At 37.0% G+C, this 12,626-nt stretch overlaps 1 protein-coding gene across 1 annotated transcript in view; it reads right to left on the minus strand.

Moving 5' to 3' along the window:
• The window catches only part of PPP1R9A (protein phosphatase 1 regulatory subunit 9A), a 577,130-nt gene that overhangs the window by 291,942 nt on the left and 272,562 nt on the right, over nucleotides 1-12,626 (minus strand). The gene's annotated exons all lie outside the window — the stretch shown is intronic.

Here is a 12,626-nt window from a genome sequence, read left to right on the forward strand (position 1 = left end):
AAAAAACAAGCACCAAACTCACTACCGTTGTCAAGTCGAATCCAACTCATAGCAACCCCTCCTTGGGTTTTGAGGTGTTACAATGAGATTACCCCAACTAGGATGAATATAATACACTCTAGTGGTGCAGTGATTAAAGCAGCTGGCTAACCAAAAGGTTGCTAATTCACACTGAGCAACTGCCCTGTAGGATAAAGATGTGGCAGTCTACTTCCATAAAGATTTACAGTCTTGGAAGACCTAGGGAATAGTTCTACTCTGTCCTATTAGGTCACTATGAATGAAGTTAGAATTGACTCAATGACAGTGGGGGTTTTTTCTTTGTTTTATTTTGTGTTTTAAGATGTCTATTATTTAAAAAAAAAAAAACTATTAAAAAAAAGCATTCAAGTATTTATCTTCAAATAAAATAGTGAGGATATGCTTGGTTACAGAAAGAAAAATTAAAAAACAAAGTAATTTCTCAACGGGATAAAAGTAAACACATGGGTACTGTACATTCACATATAAGTTACATTTACATCTCTGGATTAAACTTCAGTGAAAGTTACATGATGTCAACACAAATATATTAAGTGTGTTAGATGACTTCTCAGAATGGAAAGACAATAAATTACAGTATTTGAAGGCTTGATACATTCAATTAATTAGCCTTACACTTTGGCCCTGTTATATTCTAAATTCTCTTTTTTTTTTTAATTTAAATACCATTTTCATGAATTTCAATAACATTTTATCTAAAGAAGTCATTAATTAGCAACAGAATACAAATTTATGAGTTATGATCACTATTTTCCTTGATGTTGTTTTCATTAATCTTGGACTGAACTTCAAATATGAGTATTATAAGCCCCTTTGAGTTTCCAAATTTTAATGTGTATATTTTATTAGTAGGAATGCATAAGCAAAGGAATGTTTGGCCTTGTACAGCAAAACTAAGCCTTTGTTACCTTTTTAGGAAGAATCTTTATTGCCTTTTCTAGTCTTTAGAGCTGAATACAAAGGGTTCTCTTGATGATACTATATTTACCCTTTCATGACCCATGTGAAATATATCATCTACCAACATTTCAGCCTCTTTGGTTTCTTGAGAAGCAAGTATCACAGTTGCAATACATAGTGCTGCCTGGCAGGGACCCATATAACTGCATGACTCTGAAGAAATAGGGTGTACCCCACCAATAGTAACAGCAGAGTCTACTTGGGACATATGTGTCCCACATAATTGTATCAAAATATATGTTACCTCAAAGAAAGTTTATTCCTTGATTTCAGCATGTCTTCCATTACTGAAAACACATGGTATTAACAAATTTTTAAAAAGCAGAAAATAATTCAGTCATAAAAGGGTCAACTCTTTCCTTCAACAAATTCTACAGCTGTAACTTGCTGCTAAAACATGCAAAAGTCATTTTGTCAATGAGAAGACAATAAAAAAAAAAAAACAACTCACTGCCATTGAGTCAATTCCAACTCATAGCAACCCTTCCTTGGGCTTTCAAGGTGTTATCTCCACAAAGTCATTGCCCAGTCTTCCTTCAGAGGAAAAGACAATAGATTCATGCAAAACAGTATTTCTAAGTTAACTAAAATTCTTCCTCATATCTTTTATTTTTGCCTAGTAGTTTCTTAGGAGCTCTGGTAGCTTAGTGCCTAAGGCACTTGACTGCTAACCAGAAGGCTGGCGGTTCAAACCCACCAGCCACTCCTAAGAAGGAAGATGGGGCAATCTACTTCCCTAGTGATATTGCCTAGGAAACCCAAGGAGGGGTTGCTGAGTCGGGTCTGACTCAATGGCACATAACAACAACAACAGTAGTTTCTTGTAAGACTGCTATTATATCATGCCAATTTCCTAAGACTTTAAATTTTCACATTAGTTCAATTCAAAATCAATACCAAGATCAGAAAATTTTTCCAAATTTGCATTAAAGTTTTTTTTTTATTTCATTTACTCTTTTTAATTCTCTCCCCTCATGAACACAATCCTTCATCTATCTATTAACAAATAGATGGATTTCTCTGTTATACTGTTGTTGTCAAGTGTCGGCAAGTCAACTCCAACTCATAACGACCCTATGGACAACAGAACAAAATACTGCCTGGTCCTGAGCCATAATTAGAAACTTTGTGAAACTTGAGCCCAATGTAGCTACCAATGTGTCAATCCATCCTTTTGAGGGTCTTCCCCTTTTCACTGATCCTCTGCTTTACCAAGCATGATGTCCTTCTAGAGGGAACAGTCCCTTCTGACAACATGATCAAAGTAGGTGACAAGAACTCTGGCCATTCTTATTCCTAAGGAGCATTCCAGCTGCACATCTTCCAGGCCAGATTTGTTCATTCTTCTGGCAATCTATGGTATATTCACTTCTCTTCACCAACACAATTCAAAGGCATCAACCATTCTTCCATATTCCTTGGACTCATTATCCAGTTTTCACATGCATATTCTCTGTGCTAATTGATGTTTAACAAAGAAAATTTTACCTTAAAATTTTCTTTTATAGTGGCATTATGTTTTATCTCAGCTCACTGATAAATGGTAATACATTAGTCATTGCTGACATATTTTTTTTTTCCATGTATGTTGTTGTTGTTGATAGGTGGCATCAAGTGGGCTCTGACTCATACTGACTCTACGTACAAAAAATGAAACACTGCCCAGTCCTGCACCGTCCTCACAAATCTTGCTATACTTGGGCCCACTGTTGAGGCCACTGTGCCAACACATCTTGTTAAGGGTCTTCACCTTCTTCACTGACCCTCCACTTTATCACCCATGATATCCTTCTCCAGGGAACAGTACCTTCTACTAACAAGATTAAAGGAGGGCAGATGAAGTCTAGCCATTCTTGCTTCCAAGGAGCATTCTGGTTATACTTCTTTGAGGACAGAGTTGTTGGTTCTTCTGGCAGAATGTGGTATTTTCAGTACTCTTTGTCAACACTACGGTTCAAAAGCATCAACTCTTCTTTGGTCTTCCTTATTCATTGTACAGCTTTCACATATGAACCTCACCAGATGGAATACACAGGAACCAGATCAACTGTATCTGTGCAAAGCATCAAGAGTAGCTCAGTATCTTCTGCTAAAGCAAGGCCAGCAGCTGACTGCGGAACAGACCATCAACACATGCAAGTTCAAGTTAAAGCTGAAAATAATTAAAACAAGTCCATGTGAGCCAAAATATGACCTTGATAATATGCCTCCTGAATTTAGAGACCAGCTGAAGAACAGGTTTGACACAATGAACACCAATGAACAAAAACCAGATGAATTGTTGGATGACATCAAGAACATCACACATGAAGAAAGCAAAAGGTCATTAAAAAGACAGGAAAGGAAGAAAAGACCAAAATGGATGTCAGAAAAGACCATGAAACTTGTACTTGAATGGAAAGGAGCAAAAGCAAATAGAAGAAATGGCAAGAAAAAAGAGCTAAATACAAGATTTCAAAGAGCAGCTCAAGAAAACAAAGTCAATTATAATGAAATGTGAAAACAACTGGAGTAAGAAGACCAAAAGGAAAGAAGATGCTGAGAAAGTCTCAAGTTGAAAGAACTAAAGAAAAAAGGCAAGCATTGAATTGCAATATTGAAAGATTCTATGGGCAAAATATTGAATGATGACAGAAGCATAAAAAGAATATGGAAGGAATACACAATGTCACTGTACCTAAAGGAATTGGTGGATCTTCACATATTTCAGAAGGTGGCATGTGATCAAGAACCAGTGTCACTGAAGGAAGAAGTTGAAGCTGCACTGAAGGAACTGGCAAAATACAAGGCTCCACAAGTTGACAGAATACTCACTGCGATGTTTCAATAAAAGGATGCCACACTAGAGGCACTTACTTACCTATGCCAAGAAATTTGTGGAGAGTACCAGTAAGCTGGCAGAATAGGCAGACAAACTACACAGACCTTCTTCAACAAAGAAAAGAGGACCCAATTAACACAGATACAAAAGATAATCCTGAAGCACTGATCATTGAAAGGAAGGATACAGACGTGGACTAAACTCCAACTAGAAGAAAAATCTGCATAAAAACACTGAAAAAGGAGACATATGGAGCTGTAGGCTGTCAGCGATCCTGACACCACAGAAAGTTTGGAGATTGCCAAGTAGTGTTAGGACCTAAGAATTAACCTAAAAATCCACCCTGCTAGCCCGAGGGCTACACAGAGATGCACTAGTGGCTGGTGAATAAAAGGAGAAGCAGCAAAGAGGGAGATGGGCTGAGCTGTGGATTTTGGCTATCCAAAGCGTGCAGTCATTTTGAATGTGTACAACCATTTGATCATTTTGGATATTTAAACTGACAGTGTTCTCTGAGATTCCAGAGACCTAAGAATAGGCTCTGCTTGCCGGGGACCAGAAGGACATTCCAAACACAAGCGACTGGAAAGGTGTGATACTCCCCTTGTTATGCTTACACCCCACCCTCTTGGTGAACGGAGGTGTGGCCATCCCTCACTCCCACCCACCTTCTAGGTTGGCAGGAATTCCATCCCAGTATGTGTGCTCTGACTAAGCCTGGGTGCCTTGCCCCCTAGATTTATTTTTAATTTGTTCTTCTCTGTTTTAAAATTATTATTATTATTATTCTTTATTCTTCCCTTCCAAGACTCTAATTTTCAGGTTTTTCCCACTTCCATGTTCTGGTTCCCACTGTTTTCTTTCTCATGGTTAACCTCATTCCTTATTTTTCATTGTGCATTACTCCCATTTTTTTCTTCTTTATTCTTTATTGCCGCTTCCTCAGAAATTACAGGACTTTTTTTGTTTTGTTTTGTTTTGTTTTCATTTTTCTTTTTTTGGTGATTGTTCCTGTGTGTTTATGTGGTGTGTTTCTTGTCCACTTGCTTTTACTTTCTTGATGGTTTTTGATTGCTGTTTTTGTCTAACTGAGCGCAAGAGAGTAACCGTGCCCATACGATGCAGTCACACCCACACCTCCTGCAGCTCTACTTACTAAATGAGAGCCACCACCTCCTTCTCCACCAACTGGCCAATGATAAACGACCACTAAGAAAAGCCTGGCACACCCTTAACTGCTCCTCACAAACAGTTAAGAGCGATCTAAATACAACAATGTCACAATGTCTCAGAGACAACAAACCAACACAGTCACACAAAGAAGCAAGATAAAGTGGCAGAAATAAAGAAGAAGGATACAGACCCAGATTACATCACTAAGGAAGAAGCAGCACTGGAACTCCCTGATGAGAATTCAAAAGAATTATACTTAGGTATCATCAAAGGAATGAGAGACAGATCAAGTAAAGCACAGACAAAACCCTAGAAGAATTTTGGAAGAAAATACAATAATAAAATGACAAAATAAATGAAAAATTAAAAATGATGCAAAATCCACAGACAGAAATCCAGAAGATTAATACTAAATTTTCAGAAATAGATAACACATTGAAAGGGAAAAGGAGTAGAATCAATACAATGGAAGACAGAATTAATGAGGCTGAAGATAAATACCTGAATACTTCTTTGGAAAGGGATCAGTCAGAAAAAAGATCAAAACAAAATGAAGAAAGCCTAAGGTTTGTGTAGGACACCATCAAAAGGAGTAACTACATGTATTCGGAATTCCAGAATAGGAGGAGAAAAAGAAAACCACTGAGAAAATTGTCCCACGATTTCTTGAAAAAGAACTTCCCTGATATGATGAAAGATGAGAACATATCCACTCAGGAAATCTAATGAACCCCAAACAGAATAGACCCCAAAAGAAAATCACCAAGACACATCATCATCAAACTCTCCAAAACCAAAGACAAAGAAAGAATCCTAAAAGCAGCAAAGGAAAAATGAAAAGTTACATACAAAGGACAACTGATAGGAATAAGGTCCAATTTCTCAGAAGAAACCATCCAAGTGAGAAGGCAAAGGGATGGTATATATAAAAAAAACTGAAAGAGAAAAATTTCCAACCAAGAATTATATACCCAGCAAAACTGTCCCTCAAATATGATGGCGAAATTAGGAGATTTCCAGCTAAGCAGAAATTAAAAGAATTTGTTACAACCAGACCAACCTTATAGGAGACATTAAGGGAGTCCTTTGAACAGAGAATCAATAATACCAAACACTATCCAATCATTAATAAACAAGATGACATAACCCAGAAACCAACACAGCTATGGAGGTATCCAAAGTAAAATAAGCTTACAAGATTGTAAACAGGGAATCAGAGACATCAATTGGCAAATGAGTACAACTACAAACCAAACCAGAGGGGAAAAAGTAGTGTAATTAGTGAACTTCTAAATGGTAAAGAAGTCAAGAGAGCTGCATGATAGAATAAACTGTTTTAAACACAAGAAAATAATAAATCACAGTATAGCCTCAAAGAAAAGTGATAAACCTTTGCATCAAAATTAAAAAGAGGACAAGCACAAATATTTATCAAATACTAAAACAACAGGAACAAAGGAAATCATAACACGATTCATAAACATAATAAGCTCAGCACAGAAAATTATATGAAATCAGCAAAAACATGAAAAAACCACCACCACCACCCACTGCTGTTGAGTCGGATCTGACTCATAGCAACCCATCCTTGGGTTTCTCCAAGGAAGTATCACTACAGAAGTAGATTGCCCAACCTTCCTTCTATGGAGTGGCTAGTGGGTTTGAACCTCCAGCCTTCTGGTTAGCAGTCAAAAACTTTACACACTATGCCACCAGAGCTCCTGAGAAAACACATAAAAAAATGGCAGCAACCAATTCACACTTGTCGATAATTACACTGAATGTCAATGGATTAAATGCACCACTCAAGAGCTGCAGACTGAATAAGAAAACATAACCCATCAATATGTTGTCTACAAGACACACACCTTAGAGACAAAGACAAAAATAGACTAAAAATCAAAGGTTGGAAAAAGATATATCAAGCAAATGGCAACCATAAAAGAGCAGGAATAGCAATATTAACTTTTAATCAAATTGACTTTAAGACAAAAACCACCATATGAGACAAGGAGGACATTATACAGTGGTTAAAGGATCAATTGAACAAGAAGATATAACTATAATAAATATCTATGGAACCAATGAAAGAACCCAAAATAAATAAATCAGACATTAACAGATTTGAAAAGGCAAAGAGATGACTCCACAGTCATAGTAGGAGACTTTAATACACCACTTTCAATGAAAAATAGAACTACTTAAAAGAAACTCAAAAAAGATTCAGAAGAACTAAATACAATCCACCAACTTGACCTTATAGACAACTACAGAGCACTTCGCCCAACAGCAGCACAATATACATTCTTTTCCAGTGTACGTGGAACATTCTCCATGCTAGACTATATGTTTGGCCATAAAGCAAACCTTAATAAATTTAAAAACACTGAAATACTGCAAAGCATCTTCTCAGATCACAATGCTATAAAATTAGAAATCAGCAATAGGAAGATGAATGGAAAAAGAGCAAACACATGGAAACTAAACAACACCTTCCTTAAGAATGACTTGGTAACGGAAGAAATAAACAATGAAATAAAAAAACTCCTTGAGTCAAATAAGAATGAAAACACAACATACCAAAATCTTTGGGACACAGCAAAAGTGGTGACCAGAGACAAATTTATAGCAATAAATACAAACATCAAAAAAGAAGAGCAAGCAAAATCAACACTTTAACCCAACATCTCCAACAATTAGAAAAATAATAGCAAGAAAAGCCTATGGTCACCAGAAGAAAGGAAATAATAAGAATTTGAGTAGAAATCAATGAAACACAAAACAGACAATAAAAAATCAACATGACTAGAATTTGGTTTTCTGAAAAGATTACTAAAATTAACAAACCACCAGCAAACTTAACAAAGGAAAGAGGAGCCAAATACAAATAATATGAATAAGAAACAAATTGGGCAACATCACAACAGAACCAATTGAAATAAAAAACATAATATCAGAATACAATGAAGAACTATACTCCAACTAATTTGAAAATCTAGAAGAAATGGACAATTTATAGAAACACACTACTTACCTAAATAACAAAAGTGAGGTGGAAAAGTTGAATGGACTCATAGACAAAGAAGAAATTTAACAGGTTATAAAGAAAATTACCAACAAAAAAAAAAAAGCCCTGGCCCAGATGGTTTCACTGGAAAATTCTACTGAACATTGAGAGAATACTGACACCAATGCTATTCAAACTATTCCAGAACACAAAAAAGGATAGAATTCTCCCAAATCTATTTTATTATGCAAGAATAGCCTTGAAACCAAAGCCAGGCAAAAACATCACTAAAAGGAAAACTGCAGACCAATATCTTTCATGAATATAGATGCAAAAATCTTCAACAAAATCCTAGCCAACAGGCTCCAACAGCATATCAAAAAAAAATAATACATTATGACCAAGTGGGTATCATATCAGGTATGCAAGGATGGTTCAACATTAGAAAAAGAATCATCACCCATCACATAAATAAAAAGAAAAAGAACCAAATCATCATATAAATCGATGTAGTAAAGGCATCTGATAAAATCCAACACCTATTCCCAATAAAAACTCTCAGAAAAAAAGGAACAGAAGGGACATTCCTCAACATAATAAAGGGCATATATGCAAAACCAACAGCCAACATTATTTTCATTGGAGAGAAGCTAAAACCATTCCCCTTGCGAAGAGGAACCAGAAAAGGATGCCCTCTATCACCACTTCTATTCAACATTGTATTGGAAGTCCTAGACAGGGCAATAAGGCAAGAAAGGGAAATCAAAAGCATCCAAATTGGTAAGGAAGAAATAGAAATATTGCTGTCTGTTGATGAAATGATCCTATACAGGAGCTCTGGTGGTATAGTGCCTAAGGTATTTGACTGCTAACCAGAAGACTCACGGTTCAAACCCACCAGCCCTCCCAAGAAGGAAGGTTAGGCAATCTACTTCCATACAGATGTTGTTGTTGTTGTTATGTGCCGTTGAGTTGGACTCGAGTCATAGCAGCCCCTCCTTGGGTTTCTGAGGTGGTACCACTATGGAAGTGGATTGCCCAACCTTCTTTCCAATGAGTGGCTGGTGGGTTTGAACCACCAGCCTTCTGGTTAACAGTCCAGTGCCTTAAGCACTACACTACCAGACAGCCTCAGAAATCCAAGGAACGGTTGCTATGAATCAGATCTGACTCAAGGGCAGTGCACTGTGTTGCATTTTGCATTATGATCCTATACACAGAAAACTCAAGAGACTCAACAAAAAAACTACTAGAAATAATTGTGTGATTTAGTATAATGGCAGGATACAAGATCAACATCCAAAAATCACTTGGATCCCCCTATACAAGCAAAGAGACTGCTGAAAAAGAAATAAGAAAATCAATACCATTTACAATACCTACCAAAAAAAATAAAATACTTGGGAATAATTCTTATCAGGGACACAAAAGACCTGTACAAGGAAAACTACAAAACACTACTTCAAGAAATCATATGTAATCTACATAAATTGAAGAACATACCATGTTCATAGATAGGAAGACGGAACATTGTGAAAATGTCAATTCTACTCAAAGCAATCTATACATTCAATGTAATCCCAATCCAGATCTCATCAACATTCTTTAAAGATAAGGAAAAAACAACCACTAACTGTATATGGAAAGGAAAGAACCTTGGATAAGCAAAGTACTATTCAAGAAGAACAAAGTAGGAGGTCTCACATTGCTGGATCTCAAAACCTACTATACAGCCACAGTAGTCAAAACTGCCTAGTATTGGTTCAACCACATAGACCATTGGAATATAATTGAGAACCCAGAAATAGATCCATCAACCTATGGTCAGATGATCTTTGACAAAGGGCCAAAACCCATTAAATGGGAAGAAATTGTCTAACAAATGGAGCTGGCAAAACTGGATATCCATTTGCAGAAAAATGAAACAAGATCTATACCTCACACCATACACAAAAACAAACTCCATATGGATCAAAGACTTAAATGAGAATCCTAAAACTATAAAGTTTCTCTAGGGAAAAATCTGCGGGCCCTAATATATAGACTAAATAGACTATCAAGCATAACCTAAAATGCACAAAACAACAGAAGATAAATTAGATGAATGCGAACTTCTGAAACTTAAATTTTTATGTGCTTCCAAAGATTTCTCCAAAAGAGTCAAAAGAGAACCCACAGAGTGGGAAAAAATATTTGTCAACGACATATCTGACAAGGGATTTACCATGAAAATTTATAGAAGACTCCAATACCTCAACAACCTCAAAAAAAAAAATAATCCAATTTAAAAATGGGCAGAAGACATGAATAGACACTTTACCAAAGAGGATAGTCAGGCAGCCAACAAACACATGAAGAAATGTTCATGATCATTAGCCATTAGAGAGATGCAAATCAAGAGAACAATGAGATATCATCTTGCCCCAGCACTAGTAGCAAAGTTCAACAAAACAGAAAATAACAAATGCTGGTAAAGATGTGGAGATTGGGACTCTCATACACTGCGGGTGGGACTGTCAAATGATACAACAACCACTGTGGACAGCAGTATGGTGATTTCTTAAAAAGCTGGAATTAGAAATACGATTTTACCCAGCAATTCCATTACTAGGTATATTTCCTAAGGAAGTGAGAGCTAGGACAGGAACAGATAGATGCACACCCATGATCATCACAGCACAATTGACTACAGCCAAAAGATGGAAACAACCATGCAATCCTCAGCCTATATGATTATGAGACTAGCAGAACTAAATGGTGCCCAGGTACCACTGTCAACCACTCAGAGGGAGATTTATGAAGGAGATCCTAGATAGCTGGATAGAGTGTGAAAAAAATGTGAAACAAAACTAAAGATCATTTTCTTAAAAAAAAAGGGGGGGGGGGAGACAAGGTTTGCTGGTCTGATAGAGCCTGCTGGAACCCCTTACACTATGGCCCCCAGCTGTCCTTCAGGTCTGGAACTGAACCCATTCCTGTGCCTCACAGCCAAACAAAACACAGGCATATGATATGAACATTTATATTACATAGATACACTCCTTTGAGAGATCAATCATGGAATAGAATGGAATAGAAGGGCTGTGTATGGACAAGAAGACAACTTAGGGGGCATGACTGCATGGAAGAGCAGGACACAGGGAAAAGGTAACTATGTGGAGGAAATGGGAGGAGAGCTGTTGCACTGTGGGAAATTGCAGTGAATGTCATGAGAGAAAGTATATGTGAACTGCTATATGGAAAATGAATTTTCCATGTAAACTTTCACTCAAAATGCAATAAAAATTAAAAAACAAAACAAAAAAAAAAAAAAAGAAAGAAATCAGACAACACATCACACTGAGCAATTGGCTGCAAAAGACTTATTAAAATGCTAAAGAGTAGAGATCCTGTAAGATGGAGGACTAGGCAGAAAGACTGAACAGACCCTCTTCAACAAAGAAAAGGGAAACCAATTAACACAGACACAGAAGATAATCATGAATCCCTGAGCATTGAAAGAAAGGATATAGAAGTGGACTAAACCCAAACTAACAGAAGAATTTGCATGAAAATACCAAAAAAGGAGACAGACAGAGCTGTGGTCTGGCAGTGATCCTGAGCGATCCTGACAGCATGGCACAGACAGCTTGGAGAGTGACGAGCGGTGGCAGGACCTAAGAATTGACCTAAAAATTAGCCCTGATAGCCAGAGACTACATGGAAGACTGCTCTGGTGACTGGGGAATAAACGGAGAAGGTGAAGAGAAACACGGGCTGAGCTGTGCACTTTTGCCTGTCCAGAAGACGCTGCCATTTTGAATGTTTACAAGCAACTTGACCATTTTGGACAGATAAACAGACAGGACTCTCGCAGATTCCAGGGGCTAAAGAACAGGTTCTGCTTTCTAGGCCCACAGGAACTCCATGACAGTCTGTGTGCTCAGACAGAGCCTGGGTCCTGCATTGTCTTCCACCAATTTTTTCTTCTTCTTTTTTTTTTTTTTTTCTTTTTTGCTTTTTTTCTGATGATTAGTTTGCTTGTATTTGTCTGTTTTAAAACAACTATTATAATTAATACTTTTGTCCTTTTTAATATTCTTATTCTTCCCCTCCTAGGTCCTAGTTTTCACCTTTTTATCTTTTCCCTGTTCCTGGTTAAAAACCTTTTTTCCCCTTTTTTTCTCATGATTAACCCCATTCCTTGTTTTTCTTTTTGCATTTTTCCCTTTTTTTTTCCTTCATTATTCTCGTTCTAAACCTTTTTTCTCTTAGTGCCCAAGCCCCAGATATTGAAAGTTTTCTTGTTTTTTCTTTTGTTTTTCGTTTTCTTTTTCTTTTTTTGGTTACTGTTCCTGTGTGATTACATGCTGTGTTTTTTGTCCGTGTGCTTTTAGTTTTTTAATTGTTCTTCAATTGTAATTTTTGTCTGAGTGGGAGGACGCAACAGTTCCCATAAGACACAACTACACCCACACCTCCTGCAACTTCACTTACTGAGTGAGAGCCACTACCTCCTTCTCCACCAACAGACCAATGATAAAAAAAAAAAAACCACCAAGACAACACTGAATCACCCTTGGCTATGCTTCACAAACAGTCAACAGAAATTTAAATACAACAGCGCCACGATGCCTTGGAGAC

This window comes from Orycteropus afer, unplaced genomic scaffold, assembly GCF_000298275.1.
Source record: "Orycteropus afer afer isolate SDZICR_OR568_19922 unplaced genomic scaffold, OryAfe1.0 scaffold00063, whole genome shotgun sequence".
Classification (NCBI taxonomy): domain Eukaryota; kingdom Metazoa; phylum Chordata; class Mammalia; order Tubulidentata; family Orycteropodidae; genus Orycteropus; species Orycteropus afer.